This window comes from Podarcis muralis, chromosome 10 (assembly GCF_964188315.1).
Source record: "Podarcis muralis chromosome 10, rPodMur119.hap1.1, whole genome shotgun sequence".
NCBI lineage: Eukaryota > Metazoa > Chordata > Lepidosauria > Squamata > Lacertidae > Podarcis > Podarcis muralis.
Genome location: NC_135664.1, coordinates 40,869,872 through 40,887,106, shown reverse-complemented (window position 1 = coordinate 40,887,106; position 17,235 = coordinate 40,869,872). Strand labels below are relative to the sequence as shown.

The 17,235-nt window shown below is 43.0% G+C and overlaps 1 long non-coding RNA gene across 3 annotated transcripts in view; it reads right to left on the bottom strand.

The window, feature by feature from the left end:
- Positions 1 to 841: 841 nt before the first annotated feature.
- Positions 842 to 17,235, bottom strand: part of LOC114605861 (uncharacterized) — a 76,542-nt gene continuing 60,148 nt past the window's right edge. Inside the window, exons 3-4 of one of the 3 annotated variants that reach the window (XR_003708675.2) lie at positions 2,194 to 2,345; positions 842 to 1,625 (exon numbers count right to left, since the gene is read on the bottom strand). This is a non-coding gene — a long non-coding RNA (uncharacterized LOC114605861). Of the gene's footprint in view, positions 1,626 to 2,193; positions 2,346 to 9,195; positions 13,273 to 17,235 lie in introns of those variants that run through there. The other 2 variants (XR_003708678.2, XR_003708676.2) reach the window with 2 other exon arrangements.

Genomic DNA, 17,235 nt, shown 5'->3' with positions numbered 1-17,235 from the left:
TGGTTTTTGGGGGGTGTTTCTTTTTGGATTAGCTTCGTAACCCTGTTTTGCTGGTATCCATTGGCAATTAACACATTTGAGAGATTCTGTAACTCAGTTGTCAAGTGGTCTTTGTCAGCCAGGCGTTTGGTTCTGGAGATGAGAGTCTTGGCTACGGAGTTTATTTGTGCAGGGTGGTGGTGTGATTGTGCATGTAAGTAGCGGTTGGTGTGTGTGACCCAAACCCAGACCCTCTCCACAGATAAATTACAGACACCATCCAGTAGCCAAACCATGGTGGCACCTCCGGATGCTGCACCCCCCTGCAATCCCTACACAGATCTGGCTGGCACAGGCCACAAAACCACAGCTCGCCCCTATACACGAAGCCAAGCCAGAGCACAACTAAATGTAGTACACCCATCTTCTCAGAAAAACTCTTCACAAAGTTCAAGAGGTCAAGACACAAAGGCTTTAGCAACTAATCCACACCTAATGACCCACCTAAGTGGTACTCAGGATATCACTCAAGAAATCACTCAAGATATCCCTCAAGCAATTAAGGAACAAAAGAAGAAAAGGCACACTAGCCTAGGAACTTCCTCTCTGCCCAAAACATTGGAGGCCACACCTCCTCAACAGTATTTATAGGAACTCAAACACTGAGATCCTGCTCTGTTCCAGTAACAAGAAGCCGAAAGCACCTGCCTGAAGATGACGAGTGAGATCTCGTCGAAACGTCGCCTAGACACCCCAACTTTTACACGGGAAGATACCCGAGGACACCAAAACCTGCATTCCTGTACCCGTGAAAATCTACGAAAGCATATATATATATATATATATATATATATATGGGTTGTCCTGGGTCTCTGGGTTGTCCTGGTTTGAAATCCTGGTACCCTAACTTTCATTATGTATGTATGACTGCCATGAGGTTGTAGCGTCCAGTTATCTCCTGTCCTGACAGTGATGAATGCTCATGTAAATGTTCTCCAGTGACAGAAACTAGATCCCAGGCTGTTTGTCCATACTCCAAGTGATGTAAAATAGAATGTGGTGCAACTTCTGTATAATAAACAGTCCATGTTTTGGATATGCAGTAACATCTCCGTGGCACCTTTTCTGCCTTTGACCTTGCATTTCTGTCATATGCTATTCTTGAAATTTATCCAGGGCCTGGATTCCAAGAAATAATCAATTCAGAATACACACAAAATGTTCATTTTAAGCCTTACGAGTTAACAGAGGCTGCAATCCTAAGCTTGCCTACCCCAAAGTAAGTCCTACTGAATTTCGTGGAGTTAACTCCTTGTTAAATGTCATTAGGATTGAATCCACAGGTGCATGTCTTAAGCCATCCTTACAAGATTACCTATGCAGTACTTGTTGAATGGCAGCAAAAATGTGGCAGATCATAGAAGGCAACAAGTTTAATTCTAAAAACATGGACTTTCATAGGGAAATGTTTGCTTCTGGTGTGTCAAAACTGAAGCTGAAGTCTGCTGTCAATTTTAGTTCTCAAGTACAGTTGGTTTGTGGCACTTCAATCTGAAACATACCACTTGGGAGTCCGGCTCATTTTCAAGGACCCATAAATTCTGTGCCAAGTGTTTAGAATCAGTATCAGTTCACTAGACTCCTGCCTGCAAAGTTAAAGTTGCAATGAGAGAGAGAGAAAATGAAAGCAGTTTCTTGCAAAGAAAACTATATTTAATATTCTCAGGACTGTTTCTGCTGGTTTAGAATCCATCAAGTAACAGAGATCAACAAATCAATTTCACTCAACCATTTCATGCTTATTGTGAGTTTCACATATGCTTGTCTATTTTTTGTCGCACTTATGTTTACCATACGTTTCCTTTGCATGTTAAATGTATTTTGAACCAATTACATTAAAGCTAAGTAACAGTGTATGCTGCAGCCCATTGGCAAGACACATAAATTAAACTGTGTTATATCTACTCCCAAGCATAATAATAATAATAATAATATATTTATACCCCACCCATCTGGCTGGGTTTCCAAGCTGTTAGTTTTAATATAATAAATTAGAAATAGAGACAATTTACCAAACTTCCCTGTTATGTAATTATTCTGCATCATTGTATGAAACAGTTGTGGTCACTTTCATCTGAAAACTACACCATGATGGTAAAACACAGAATTCATTCAATGTATCAGGTAGCAGCTTACCACTTTCACAACCAATACCTGATCAGATATGGAATCTGCTTCTGGCTTCGGAAGTGATGGTGTAACAAGCCTTAACAAGATAGGAATGGACTACAGAAATCCTAGCCTGTAGAAAGGGAATGTAGTAGAAACCTCATGGTGCTGAAGCTTGTTCACTCTTTTTTTCCATCCTGGAAAATATTAAAGTACTATTCAGCCTTCTTCTTTGTCAAGACCAAATTATGTTTAATGTTTATACTGTATCATGATTAGGACTGTCCACATGTCTTTCTATTTCTAAAAAATAAATAAGTCCTTCTCCCCATTTGAAATGGGACTGTGATATGGAGAACAGGGGTGTAACCCTATCCCCTGAGCTGTGTTTGCTTGTCAAAACACCCTGAGGTGTTATTCCCCCCCCCAAAAAAAAAGTGTTATTGGTAGACTCTATCTCTATGAGATGCCAGCACCACACAGCATGGCTATCATCACCATGTTAAGCATTTGTCTTTGCAAGAACAAGATTTTCTGCTTCAAACCTGTTGTTTTTCCAGGGCAAGGTCTTGTAGGAATACATTCCAGAGACAATATGCCTTTAAAACAAGACTCTGCCTGTGCTGAGTGGTGTTCAGTTTCCCCTGAGGTGGGTTTTCATTGCAAAGAACTGGATGTTTTGCTTGTAGATTATTCTGATGTTAGAATACACAACAATAGTTTAAACACACACACACACACACACACACACACACACACTGCATCCCTGGTGGTGCCTTTAAACCAAATATACTGCTGGAACACCCTTCCAGCAGAAAAACTGACAGGGTAGAGTCATGGGCAGAGAAGCAGTGCAAATGCCACATTAACATCACAGAAACCTTGTTGGATGAGGCCATAGGTTTAACTAGTCCAGCATCCTGTTCTCACAGTGGCCAAGCAGACGCCTGTAGGAAGCCCACAAGCGGGATATTTGTTCAACAGCACTCATTCCACACTCTTACAACCTGTGGCCAAACCACCTCAGCCCTGGCACATTTATTTATTTGATCGTTTTTTAAAATTGAATTTCTCAGTCACTTTATCTTGCCCGGGGCCACCCAAAGCAACTTAGAACGAAACAGACAATAAACCCCATTCAGATATATTAAAACCACAAGGAAAGGGAAACACATTACAGTGCTACCTCGGGTTACATACGCTTCAGGTTACATACACTTCAGGTTACACACTCCACTAAGCCAGAAATAGTGCTTCAGGTTAAGAACTTTGCTTCAGGATAAGAACAGAAATCGGGCTCTGACGGCGCGGCGGCAGCAGGAGGCCCCATTCGCTAAAGTGGTGCTTCAGGTTAAGAACAGTTTCAGGTTAAGTACGGACCTCCGGAACGAATTAAGTACTTAACCCGAGGTACCATTGTATTAAAAACACCCCATCCACTTCTAAAAGGTCTCAGTTAAAGGCCAAAGGCCTGGTTATAGAGGAAAGTTTTGGCCTGGCACCTAAAGGTATATAATAATGGCACTCTCAGGTGGACTCCCTTGATAGGAAATGGAGAAGAGGTGCTTTGTGCTACAGAGAAGCACTTTGCAAAGCGTTTGCAAAACCAATGCGCGGTATGTGGTTAGCATGTCTGACCAGAGCATGGAAGGCCAGGGTTCAAATCCTCATTCTGCCACAAAGCTCACTGGGTGACTCTCAGCACAACCTACCTCATAAGGTCATGGTGAGGAGAACATAAGGAGGAGAGAACCACACATGCTATTGCTATACCAGCCTCCTTGAGGGAAAGGTGGGATATACATGTATTAAGAAAAAATTCATAAATATAAAATGGTTCTTCTGAGGAGACACAGGAACTTGAGCATGTGCCAAGATTTTCTCCTCCCAGAACCTTAGCACGAACCTTGCCTCAAGCACAAGCAACTTCCATTCCCAACAACTGGGGTGCCTGAATTGAGCATATATATATTGCCTGAATATAACATGAGGTAAGTACCTTGCTGTAACCTGGCTTTGGTCAATTTCTGGATGTGAGACCACCTGGGAATACCATGTGTGACACCTTGAGTTTTGTGGTTGAAGACACGATAGAGATGTAATAAATGATCAATAATTAAAAGTAACCAGCATTACCAATGAAATAAATAACATTCAGTCCATTATATGCTCCTCAGTATGTGCCAGCTTACACTTAGCATCTAATTGTGGTTTCTAGTTCAATCCTGCATGGGTCTACTCAAATATCGTCCCAGGGTTGTGAGTGTAGGATTGCAGCCTTCAGGTGCCTTTGGTTACTGCCCTACCTCCTACTCCCTGTTCAGTTTGGTTTTCTACTAAGACAATGAACGTGCAGGTTCTCTTGCCGCAATTACACATGGGTTATATTTACTTTTGTCCCTGTGAAGCAATATGGCACAACTCTTACAATAGTTAATTGATGAAACATTGTTAAAGGGACATGAGGCTCTCAGTTAATGATGCACCTTAGAATTGCAGGAGATGGGATTCCCCTCGGTTTACCGGCAGTCCCTGCTGCTTTTGTGCATTGTGGACACTTATGAATGACAATTGTGAAAATGCCTTTAGATCTTTTGCATGTAGTGCATTCAAGGCTGAAAAAAAACATCATCTCCTTTGAGAAATACAGTTGAACTTTGGTTTTTGAACATAATCCGTTCCAGTAGATCGTTTGCCTTCTGAAATGTTGGAAAACCAAAAACTCAATACAGAAGCCTCAATACAATAGGGCAGGCATGTCCAAAGTCCGGCCTGGGGCCTAATTGCGGCCCCCAGGCTGGTTTCAAACAGCCTCCCAGCCAATTTTGAAAAAGCAATCTCTTGCAGTCCCCAAGCGCCTGCCCACCAAAGCCATTTCCTTTTTGCGGGCTCGTCATGAGCTCCCCCCTCTGGGGGTGTGGCTAGCCCCCCCCATTAGGGAGTCCCCGGTTGCATCACTCTGTGGGTCGACCAATCTGGTCGGCCGGGGTGTGTGGCTAAATAAATAAATACTACAGTACATGTTTGGGACGTTGATGCTGCAGCGATGGCGATGGCAGAGGGGCAGCCGCCTTCTTGACACAGTGCCGGATTTATGTATAGGCCAGCCTTCATGCATGTTCACTTCATCAAACCTTGCCCTCTTTGAAAAAGTTTGGACACCACTGCAATAGGGAAACTCAATATGGAAGCTGTGTTGCACGTTCGGCTTCTGAAAATCATTCAAAAACCAGAACAGTTACTTCTGGGTTTTTGGCATTTGAAATTTGAAGCGTTCGACTTCCAAGACGATTGAAAACTCAGGTTCCACTGTATACATATAAATAAAATTGGAGCCCCTAAAGTCACATTTGCAGAATGAGAATTACCTGTTCCCTGTTATCATCGCAGGAAAGGCTAGAGTACAGGCTGCAGAGACGACAATGTTTCCTAAGCTGCTTTCTCCTACTGTTCTCACAGTTGTTGAGTAAGCGGTGGCTTGATTTCACGACTGCTTATCTGGCAGGGACAAAATTTGCACTCCATGCACTCTGCCCTTTGAGCAGATCCTGTTGCAATGCTGAGTATGTTGAAGCCCGTGATAGTAGAATGGAGATTATTTGGACCAAACTCCCATCTCAATTATACCAGACAACCTCACTGAACTCAAAGGGTTGCAGCTGAAACAAGAGTGGTTAGCTGCATATTTCTTTGGGAGACTAGCTTGGACCAGCAAACATGAGTGAAGGACAGAGAATCATCATTTTCTCACATAGCAAGTTAATTGCATGGAAGCAACTAATATACTGAAATGCAAAAATCAGGGGTGCTGTCACGTTAATTGATTTCACTCACTTAATGTAACAAGTGGTTTAAACCCCAATTGAAATAATAATAATAATAATAATAATAATAATAATAATAATAATAATAATAATAATTTATACCCCACCCATCTGACTGGGTTTCCCCAGCACACTCCTTCTGCTCTGAAAACAAGGGCACCAGAATGCAGAAGATATGTGTTCAAATAATCTCTGCTATACTTTGGAATGCGTTTCTAGCTCTGTTCAGATGTTTGCCAAGAATGCACAGAGGGAGGCCACACAAGCTAACTTCACCCCCAGTGCCCTGTTCCTGTCAGCTGCAGCTTCAGGCTCTAATGATGAAGAGCCATAGCTTCGTGGGATAGTATCTGCTTAGTATGCAGAAGGTCCCAAGTTCAATGTTCAGCATCTCCAAGTAGGGCTGGGACTGGCCCCTGTCTGAAATGCTAGGGAGCTGCTGCCAGTCAGTGTCGACAATACTGAGTTAGAGGGACTGATGGATTGACCCACTATAAGGCAGCTTCCTTACTGTGTGTTTCACATCACTTGCTACCTGAGTTCCATTGTCTGAAGATGCCAAGGATGGAACCACAGACCCCCTGCAAGTTAAGTGCATGAAATACAGTGGTACCTCGGGTTACATACGCTTCAGGTTACAGACGCTTCAGGTTACAGACTGAAATAGTATCTCGGGTTAAGAACTTTGCTTCAGGATGAGAACAGAAATCGTGCTCCGGCAGCGCGGCGGAAGCAGGAGGCCCCATTAACTAAAGTAGTGCTTCAGGTTAAGAACAGTTTCAGGTTAAGAATGGACCTCCAGAACGAATTACCGTAAGTTCATAACCAGAGGTACCACTGTACTGAGCTATGGCTGCTCCTCAATCAGAAATGAGGCCAGAAGAGGTCTATGGCACACATCCAGCTCTGATCTCCAACAGAGGGGAATAGCTAGGGGTGGGAGGTTGCCTCTGCTGCCCCACCCTCCTTCTGCTACCGGAGGTGGATTTAGGGCAGCACGGGGGGGGGGGGCAAGCCACAAGGGGCAAAGGGTCACCTTCCCACCTACTTCCCAAAGCCTAGTTAGCACGTGCCCACCTTTGGGAAGGAGGTAGGAGGGCTCTAGGATTCTGCCAGAGCCTTGCACCTCCTTCCCAAAGCCTGATGCCCCCCATTCCTGCCTTTGGGGAGGTGGCATGTCTGCCCCTGCTGCTACCTAAGACAATTGGCTCACTCTGCCTAATGGTAGGGTCAGCCATGTCATCTGGAAAGCACCTTAGGTCAGAGATAAAGGCCACAGCAGTGACGGTTGGGAAATTTTGTCTCAAGGCTCCGCAGTCTCAATATCTTGAGTGGAAAGCAAATTGACAACTTAAAGGACAGAGTATTAAACCCGCATACACAGAAGGTCACTCAAGTTTGTTTAAAAGACTGCTTGCAAAAGGCCTTTCCCCCTCTCAGGTGAAAACTGAAGCCTGGCCAGCAGAAATTGTATCATTTCCAAAGGCAGTTACCCGATTACTGTGAGAATGAGGATTTCTGGATCAGTTGACGCTTCCTTTTTCTACTGAGGTGCATGCAATTAAAGCTTGTTTTGTATCGCTGTAAGTGAAACCAGATATTAGTGAAATAATCCACTGTAGAGCTTTAAAGAGAACATAAACTAGAAGCTTGCTGAACAGTACATCTTTAATTGCTTTGGCCTGATTCTTATCTTGTGGGTTCCCCCCTTATTTGTTTGTTTGTTTGTAAAGCTACATCATTTCCACTCAGATGGCTTCCAGTCAGAAAGCTTCTCCTAAATCTTTGAGAAATGGCTTCTAAAAATGCATCGTCATTCTGCTGTCCAGGTATGTGTTGGAGAGAGGTGAACTTATCTGTGTGGCTTTTCAAGTGGGAGCCTTAGATCATTGAAACTACTGTACTCAATTAGTTATTGTGGGGAAGAGAAGGAGGGAAGGAAGGAAGGAAGGAAGGAAGGAAGGAAGGAAGGAAGGAAGGAAGGAAGGCGTGAAGGAGTGGCATTTTAGATGACTATATTTTGGTTTATAACTTCCAGAAGAAGTCTGGTGCTCTTTTGTAAACATTAAACATACAGATGATAAGGGATGATGGCAAAAAATTTACAGTGAAAAAAGCCAGCAATCAATAATGTTGCAATTCACTTTTTTGGCAAGGTTATGTACAGGCCAAAATAGAATTTCCTTCTCAGGTGCAAAAACTGAATTTAAGGGGTGCTTCTCAACAAGGGGTACTCTTGCATTTGTGGTAGGAAAAGATGCAGACTTTCAATAGGAAGTCATGGGACATGCACCAATTGGCAACAAAGTAGGATGTCTAGTCTGAAACTTTTGCAGGTGCAAACAGTACAGTGGGTTATACCTCGGGTTACAAACGCTTCGGGTTACAAACACTTCAGGTTACAAACTCCGCTAACCCAGAAGTAGTACCTCGGGTTGTGAACTTTGCCACAGGATGAGAATGGAAATCGTGCACTGCCACCAGCGTGGCGGCAGCAGGAGGCCCCATTAGCAAAAGCGTGCTTCAGGTTAAGAACGGTTTCGGGTTAAGAACGGACCTCAGGAACGAATTAAGTTCATAACTCGAGGTACCACTGTATTGAAGTTGGAATCAATAACTTCCCCAATGCCATGTCTTGGGGAAACGGCCTCACAGACCAAACTGAACCAATCGCAGGCCAAGATTGGCCTGTGAGACAGAGGTTCCCTACTACTGATCTATATGAACAAGGTATTACTACACATTTGCATTCTATACTGTACTTATATGGGTGATTTCAGTGCTTAGATTGAAAACAACTTGTTATTACTCCTTTAAACTGCAATTTTCTTCCTGTCTCTCTGGCTGTCTTTCTCTATCAGAGTTGGCAGGGAGAAAACCAGTTCAAATGAGCTGAACAAATCAGGATTAGGTGGAAGAGGGCAGACTGGAACAACGGAAAAAGTAGACCTCCTCTGTTCCTGGTTTATAGACCTTTCCAGGACTTTTTTTCCAGCTGGAACTCACCGGCACTCAGTTCCGGCACCTCTCAGGGGTGCTATTGCTGTTCTAAGAGAATGAGGGTGGCGTTTATGGTGAGTTCTGACACCTCTTTTTCTAGAAAAATAGCACTGGACCTTCCTTCCCTTCTTTCTTTCTTTCTTTCTTTCTTTCTTTCTTTCTTTCTTTCTTTCTTTCTTTCTTTCTTTTCCTTCCTTCCTTCCTTCCTTCCTTCCTTCCTTCCTTCCTTCCTTCCTTCCTTCCTTCCTTCCTTTCGATTCACTGTAATGAAGTGTATTGGGGAAGAATAGAAGGGGAAGAGAAGGAGTGGGAATTGTCCCAAGCTATGGTGCACAGAACACAGCAGGAAGTCTGCACACAAATAAGCCAATGTGTGCAAAGTCCGTTGCAATTCTGTTTGTAGCTTACAGCACAAAAGCAGAGAAGATTTTGGAGCACAAGGAGCCAATAAAAGTACAATTCAAAGCAGTATAACTATTTACCGTAATGTGATGAATATGCTGCCTCCCATTTTCATTCCCAAATCTGCAGATATGCTGCAGACCACCTGAATGAAGCTCAAGGGCCATTAGTAGGCTGTGGACCAGTTTGGGAAACCCAGACCTAGGCTTCTTATGGAATCATAGAGTTGGAATCTTGACCACAGCCATCCCTGGATGGGCTTGAACCACCAACCTTCTGGTTAAGAGCTAGACTCACTAACCCACTGCGCCACTGGAGAACATCTTATGTGATACAGTTTGTCTCATGCCTTTTAAGAATTGTTGAGAGAGAAAAGGGAAGGTGTATATTTAAATATATATGTCATGGATATACAAGTCCAGATTCACATACAGTTTAGTAGTTCCCAATTGGCAAAGATATATCCTGTGTCTCAAGATGCCAAGGGCTCCTGTTTCATTTGTATCACAAGTTACATTGATCTCTGCTTTAACAGTTTTCCTCCTTTCATCTTCTCCAGTTTACCACAGCCCGTGCAAAACTGATTGCAATCTCTTTTCAGAGTTATCTTGCTGCAGGCTGTTTGGATCTAACTGCACGCTTCTTCGTTGTTCTTTTGTGGCTTTCTTATTTGAGTCACTTTGCTAAAATGGAGACAGCATGTTCTGTGCTCTTATATAGCTTTGTTACATCAAGAAGGAATAGGCCAAATGATGATGATGAACATTTTATATTTATCTGTATTTGTAAATAGGTCACCTTGTGTAAGAAACCTACTATTTTTAAAACTGACTTTATGTATTATTTTGCCCTCTGGTGCCAAGTGAGGAAGAGGTAAGACAGAGTGCAATGTGTTCTGATTGGTTCTTTGCCAGGACACTGGTCCTCAAGAGAATGCAGCAGCTCATCTGCTTCTTCTTCTTCTTATTATTATTAAAAAGAGTAACTCCCAACCTATTTGAAATGTTGCTACAGACATTTTTGGTCCTGCTTTGGCAGAGTCAGAAAGGACATGTAGAGCAAAATTTCCTTTGCTAGCTGGCAGGAGCACTGGGCATACCCAGAAAACTATGAGGGATTTGAAGTTTGCAAGTTCCAATTTTAATAGCTGCTATCCCCAACACGGCCGGATTTAGGTTTGATGAGGCCCTCAGCTACTGAAGGTAATGGGGCCCTTTATATGTCCAGCTGTCCTTATTCAACAACAAATTGTTTTTTTTTTGTTTTTTGTGTTGAATATGTGCTATATGGTAATTTATGGGCCTAATAGGTATCGAAAGCCATTTGCAAATAACAAAATATGTATTTTATCAAAGTAATTGTTGAACTGAAATACTGAAATTAAAAAGAAGCATATTAATAGTGAAATACAATTAAGAAGAAGTATACAGGTAAAGGGGCCCCTGACCAGTTGCGGACGACTCTGGGGTTGTGGCGCTCATCTCGCTTTATTGGCCAAGGGAGCCGGTGTACAGCTTCCAGGTCATGTGGCCAGCATGACTAAGCCGCTTTCTGGCGAAACCAGAGCAGCACGCGGAAACACTGTTTACCTTCCCACCGAAGTGGTTCCTATTTATCTACTTGCACTTTGACGTGCTTTCGAATTGCTAGGTTGGCAGGAGCAACAAGACCTCACCCATCGCGGGGATTCAAACCGTCCACCTTCTGGTCAGCAAGCCCTAGGCTCTGTGGCTTAGACTACAGTGCCACCCGCGTCCCTTGTAAGAAGTATATTAATAGTGAAATAATTATTAAGCTCTAACTTAAAATCATTTTTTATTCATAACAAACTTCATAATGCAAACACATTGGCAGCAAAACACTGTTGATGTATGTAGGTTTTATTTTATTTGTTTTTTATCTTATATTTTGCAAATGTACATCTAATTTTTTTCCTTTAATTTTTTAGGGGCCCCCCATGAGAGTTGGGCCCTAAACTATAGCTTGTTTAGTTTATACGTGAATCTGGCACTGATCCCCAATAATCTCTGGGTGCGGGGCAAGTAAAGGACAGTGGGCCAGATCCTGCTGTCAATCACAGTGAATAGCAGAGATGGACCGCTTGTGAGATGGACAGATGTTGTGAGATTCCAACTTCCCTCTTCCCCAGGCAGCATGGCCAAAAGTCAGGAATGAAGGGAGCTGTATTTTGCAGGGCCACCGGTTCCTCATCCCTGGTGAATAGAAATGGGATTGGTATACCTGTGATCTGACTCAATATAAGGCAATTTCATATACCCATCTGAAGCAGAGTTATGAAAAGCAAGCTAATATACACATATTTGTGCAACATGTACCCATTTCAGAATTTTGGTGAAGAGAAGAGTGTATGATGTAGCCACATTCTTCCTGAGATAGGTCAACAGAACTGTACAAGGTTGATGCCCAAATAATTTCATTCTGTGGCTTAATGTTTGGAAACTGGACATCAATATGTAAATCCCTTTTGTAAAAAATATAAGGTTTGAATATTGCATATTCATTTTCAGAATACCCTAACCTACCCCAAATAATGAATATTTTAAACATTTGGGGAGAAATTGTCATTTGAGGACTGCAATCCCAGCCTGCTGATTTCTGCTGAGGGAATTATCTGAGAATCACGGCCACAGATGCACAGCTAACATGCACTAGAATTTACAAAGTCTGAAGGCAAATACTTCCAGTTCTTCAGCGATCAAGCCTGCTAGCAAGAAAGATTCGTTATTGTACTTGGGAATTGGGGCCCAGTTAAGCAAGTGATTATGCTGGAAGGTTTTGACAGTCAAGCTTAAATTTAACACAGTGCAGTCAGTTTCAAATGCCAAACTGCTGGGTGAGAACAGGTGTTAACAACTCTGTTCTTCTTCCTAAGGCGAGACAGGAAAAGCACCAGAGTGCATGGTGGGCCCTTTTAAAACTGTTGAGTCTTGTTCGCTAACTGAGGAGGACTTGAAAAGCTTCAACGGTTTCCTAGACTTTATTAATTTAATATGACTAAGTGGGCAGGGCTGTAAACATTAAGCCCATGAAACTTATTATAAAGTCTTCTCTTGAAAAGTAGAAAAATAAATATCCTGAAAACTCTGCAGAATAATATGTCATCCCCATATCTGGAATATAAACAACTGAGTACCATAAAACAGCTTTACTGGAGGGAGTGATAGGGAGAAGTGAGCACAATCATTATATTAAACATACAACTCACTGTATAAACTGTATATGCAAACTCTAAATAGTTCACTGTCTTGGATTCCAGGCATGCTGGAACGTTTGTGAGTGACATTTTAACAGATATTGCGGTTATCTGCTTAAGACGGGAAATATTAAGGATCCATTTATCACATGGCATCTGAGGTAAAAGTTCATCTATACATATTTAGACAGCTTTGGGCTTGAGGACTCTTGGGGGGGGGGGAGCACTGCCTTTTAAATGTTCCATCAGGGTGCTTGTCCCCTTTAACAGCGGCATGATGCAGAGAACACCAGCAGCCAAAGCAGAGATGGGGGACCTGGAAGGCCAAAGGTTCTCCATCCTGGGGGTGAACTGTCATCTTGTATGGAGATGATGTACTGATGCAGAAAGCTACACCATTGTAACCCCTTTCTGTTGAACGACTGTTAAATGTACAGGAACCCTGCCATACTGCCATAGAAATGCTAGGTGGCAATGATCTTACGGACAAATTGAAGAGGTGTCAAGGACACTTCTTCTTCTTCTTCTTCTTCTTCTTCTTCTTCTTCTTCTTCTTCTTCTTCTTCTTCTTCGGCGATCACTTGTAGCCAAGTAAGATTGTCTTCCATGAACACCGTCTTAATAGTGAATCCGTAAGCAACTGTGGAGGCCATTTCTGGATCCATACGTCTTTCCCAGCACAGGCTGAAAAGTCAGCACAGAATAATTTCATGGCTTGCACATGATACAGAATTTGGCTCCTCAGATTAAATTTGATCCTTTTGGAGGACTCTCAGCCCCATTCCCTGCATCCGGAGATGCAGCTGTGCATTCCGTGTACTTTATATGCAAAGCACTGCGTATCTGGGGGAGAGAGGCTAGCAAGGGAATATTAAACAGGAGGCAGCCTCCATTGCAAGGTAGGTAGCAATGGAAGGGAAAGAGGTGGTGAGGTTCCCTTAGTTTGCAGCTTTTTAATTAACCATTTTCTAGTGCGCCTGGTGCGGGAAGTATGTTTGAAAAATATTAACCTCTGCTCAGCTGACATGTTTGCCCTGTCTCTTTACTACACATGTGCAACTTGATTCTATATCAGTACCTCTTCCATCCCCCACGCCCCATCAGGCTGTGGGACGGGCACAGGTCTCTCTTGCCTGAGAGTCTGCAGAGGCCTTTAGAAATTAGTCCTTGGTTTGGATGATCAGCCCAATAGGGCTGGTGCAGAGAGAGGATGCAGCTTGCATACTTTGTATGCAGAAGGTCATGGCAACACAACCTTGTTCCAAGTCTGAGCAGAGGTCCACCCGGCTTAGTGTTTTTGACACTGCCTGGCAGAAGCTCATGCAGGAATTTTTGCCAACCCTACCTGAAGGTACCAGGGATTGAACTTGGAACTTTTCACATGCAAATCATTTGCTCTACCACTGAGCGATGGATTTGTTCCAGAATCACTCCTTGGCATCTCCAGTTTTAAAAGGATCTCTGGTATCAGGACTGGCAAAGATATTTGCCTGAGACCCTGCAGAGCTGCGGCCTGTCAGAAGAGGCAATCCTGAGCTAGAAGGCTGAATGGCATACAGCAGCTTCTTATGTTCACAACAGAGAAGCGCTGAACTGCTGCCCAAAGGCTTTGGAAGCAAATGTCACCCATAACCCAGTCAGCAAATAGCTCACCCAGACAGCGGTTAGCAGATTCACTCTCATCTCCCTGAAACTGGAGAAGGTGACAAAGAAAATTGATTAGAGCTGTACTTTTAGAAACTGAAAGATGACTGTGGACTTTCCTGAAAGAGCTGGGAGATATCAGGGATGTGGGCTGAGGCAGAACCTTGAGAGGCAATGTCCCCATAGGCACCATGTTTGCCTCACCACCTTTGCTGCTGGCAGAGAAACAGTGGTGGCTTCCAACAAGCTGTCTTGTGACAGCTTGTGGAAATCTCATGAGATCTTGTGCGCTCAAAGATGTCTTCCGAAAAGCTCTGTAAGATCTCATGAGATCTCACCAGAATCCGCTGTACGACCCAGGTAAAGGAGGCTTTGGTGAGGGGACTTCAGAGGCATGAAGGCACCTTCCTGTTTCACCTCAGGTAGCAAAACAGGCTGGGCCACCCCATCTTGTTCTAACACATCACGTACCTATGGCTGCAGATCATTCTAGTGCTGGCTGCTTTAAAAAGGATGGGGGGACCTTTTTTTTAATGAAGAGCTGCGTAAGTTGCCAATCACACATTGCATTGACACAATGAGAGTGTTCCACATCTATTCTTTTTTTAGAATCACAATATGGTATCAACATGAACAAAATTTGCTTTTCACACAAACGCATTCTAGATAGCACAGTATATCACAACTGATACATTAAGCGGCTAGATAATTTATATTTTCTTAATAATGATATATAATGGAGTATTTTGAACATGTGATCTTGTTGCAACTAAAGCTTTTCCTAAAGGAAAGTTATCTCAACTCTTGCATCAAGATGAACAATTCATGGCCCAATTTTCTGCAATGTAAACTTAGAAGGGAATTTTATTAATTTCATTTCATATTTCAATTGGTTACTTGCTGCAAACAAATTGACTTTGGTCTTTAGAAGCTATGAGGACCTTCCTCCCTGTACTTTCGTCTATGTTGCTGAAAGGAAATAAGAGCACCCAGACAATCTAGTTCTCAATGCTCAACATCCTTGCAATTACCTATTTATACCTGTAAAGGTACATTGCTGTTTCTGCCTTTCTCCTTTTCCTTTATCTGATGCTGATAAAAATCTCATATTACAGTTACCAGAAAAGATGAGAAATAGGTTACTAGAAGCAAAGCGGAAGGAGGAAGCACACACCTTTTCCACCCAGACAGAAATTTCATGGCACTTCCTTTTCAGTGTTGCGTTAGAAATGGAGTTCTAGATAGTGGAATGAAAAGTAAACACAGACTTCCTCATTCAGGAACAACAGGCAGGTGAGGCTTGCAAAAAAAAAGCATGGAGAGGACCAGTGTTTTTCTTGTTGAATATGTGTCTATTTTCCCATATGTATTTTAAATAAATGCAGTATCTGTCTATTCTCCATTATCACAGGGTGAACCTATGGATACGAGTGACAACTTTCTCTGCCAAGGCCTGGTTTTTTGTTGACCTTGAGTTTGCTTGGAGATGCATGCACAGTACTTTCTTGTTTCGAGGAAGTGCCTTCTTAGAAAGTTTGGTTCAGGTCTAGGTAGTACCAATGGGTAGAAATGGCAGGAAAGCAGATAAGCATTAGAAGACATGTCCTAATTATATAAGACAATGGGGCAGTCTGCCTCGAGGAGCTGGTGGAATAGGCTCTCTGCTACAAGTATTTCAGGAAGGATCAGCCATCTGCCAAGGACGCCATTGTTGCATCCTGCATTGTGCAGGGAGGGGAATTTGGGCTGTATGAACTCCCATTTCCCTTTCCAGCTCTATGATTCTAAGATGTTCCCAGTGCTCTGTCCTTCATTGCTCCTAATATTTAATTTCTGCCTATAGAGGAAGTGTGGCTGGAGTGTTGGACTTGGACAGCGGAATGCCCACCCTTTGACCCTTGTTGAACCATAAAGCTCAATGGGTGGGCTTGAGTAAGTCACTTTGTCTCAGCTTAGAACTTACCTTATAGGATCACTGTGAAGCCAGAAGACCTCAGGGAACTCATTGAGAGAATGGGGTGGTGGTGGTGGTGAGATGCAAATTTGACCAATTACATAAATCATAGTATAGGCCAACGGTTCCACATTTTGCATGCAGAGGACACAACACTAATGGTTGAGAGCCAGTGTGGTGTAGTGGTTAAGAGTCTCGTAATCTGGGGAACCGGGTCCGCATCTCCGCTCCTCCACATGCAGCTGCTGGGTGACCTTGGGCTAGTCACACTTCTTTGAAGTCTCTCAGCCCCACTCACCTCACAGAGTGTTTGTTGTGGGGGAGGAAGGGAAAGGAGAATGTTAGCCGCTTTGAGACTCCTTAAAGGGAGTGAAAGGCGGGATATCAAATCCAAACTACTCTTCTTCTTCTTCTTCTTCCTCCTCCTCCTCCTCATTGTTCTGTATTTACTTGTCAGTTCCAGCTCATCATAACCAGGAAGCTGCCCATTTGCACCTCCCGGGTGTGTGGCATTGTTTCCTGTACACAGTGTTGGAAATTTGGCAATGCACTTGAAGAGCCTTTGCTTGGAATGATTGATTTGAGAGTCACAGCAGTGGGTGGAGATTCAGGCTGTTGTTCATCCTCAGGCAGTTAAGCAAACTGCTAAAACAGCTGTGAATGCACCTTGACTAATCATTTCCTTCTACTAATGCTGAGGAGATCTTCAGTTGATAACTCATGTGTGAGCTCCAGGCAACAAGCAACCTTCTCCAAGGACTATTGGCAGCACATCTAAGGCTCGGCTTAAAACAGGTGCTAGCGTTGCATTTTATATGTAAAATAATAATAATAACAATACTCTGAGCATTCCAGATACTTCTTTGTTCTGGTCCCAGCAGTTACCTCAGTATCCTGACTGCAATTATACATCACTCTGGGTACTCCATTTAATACTAAGATACACATATTACAATTCAGTACTCTCAAACACTTGATGTCAGGGGTGGAAAAAGATGTCCAAAACCAAACCCATGCTGGAAATACAATTATGTACCACTGAATGGACC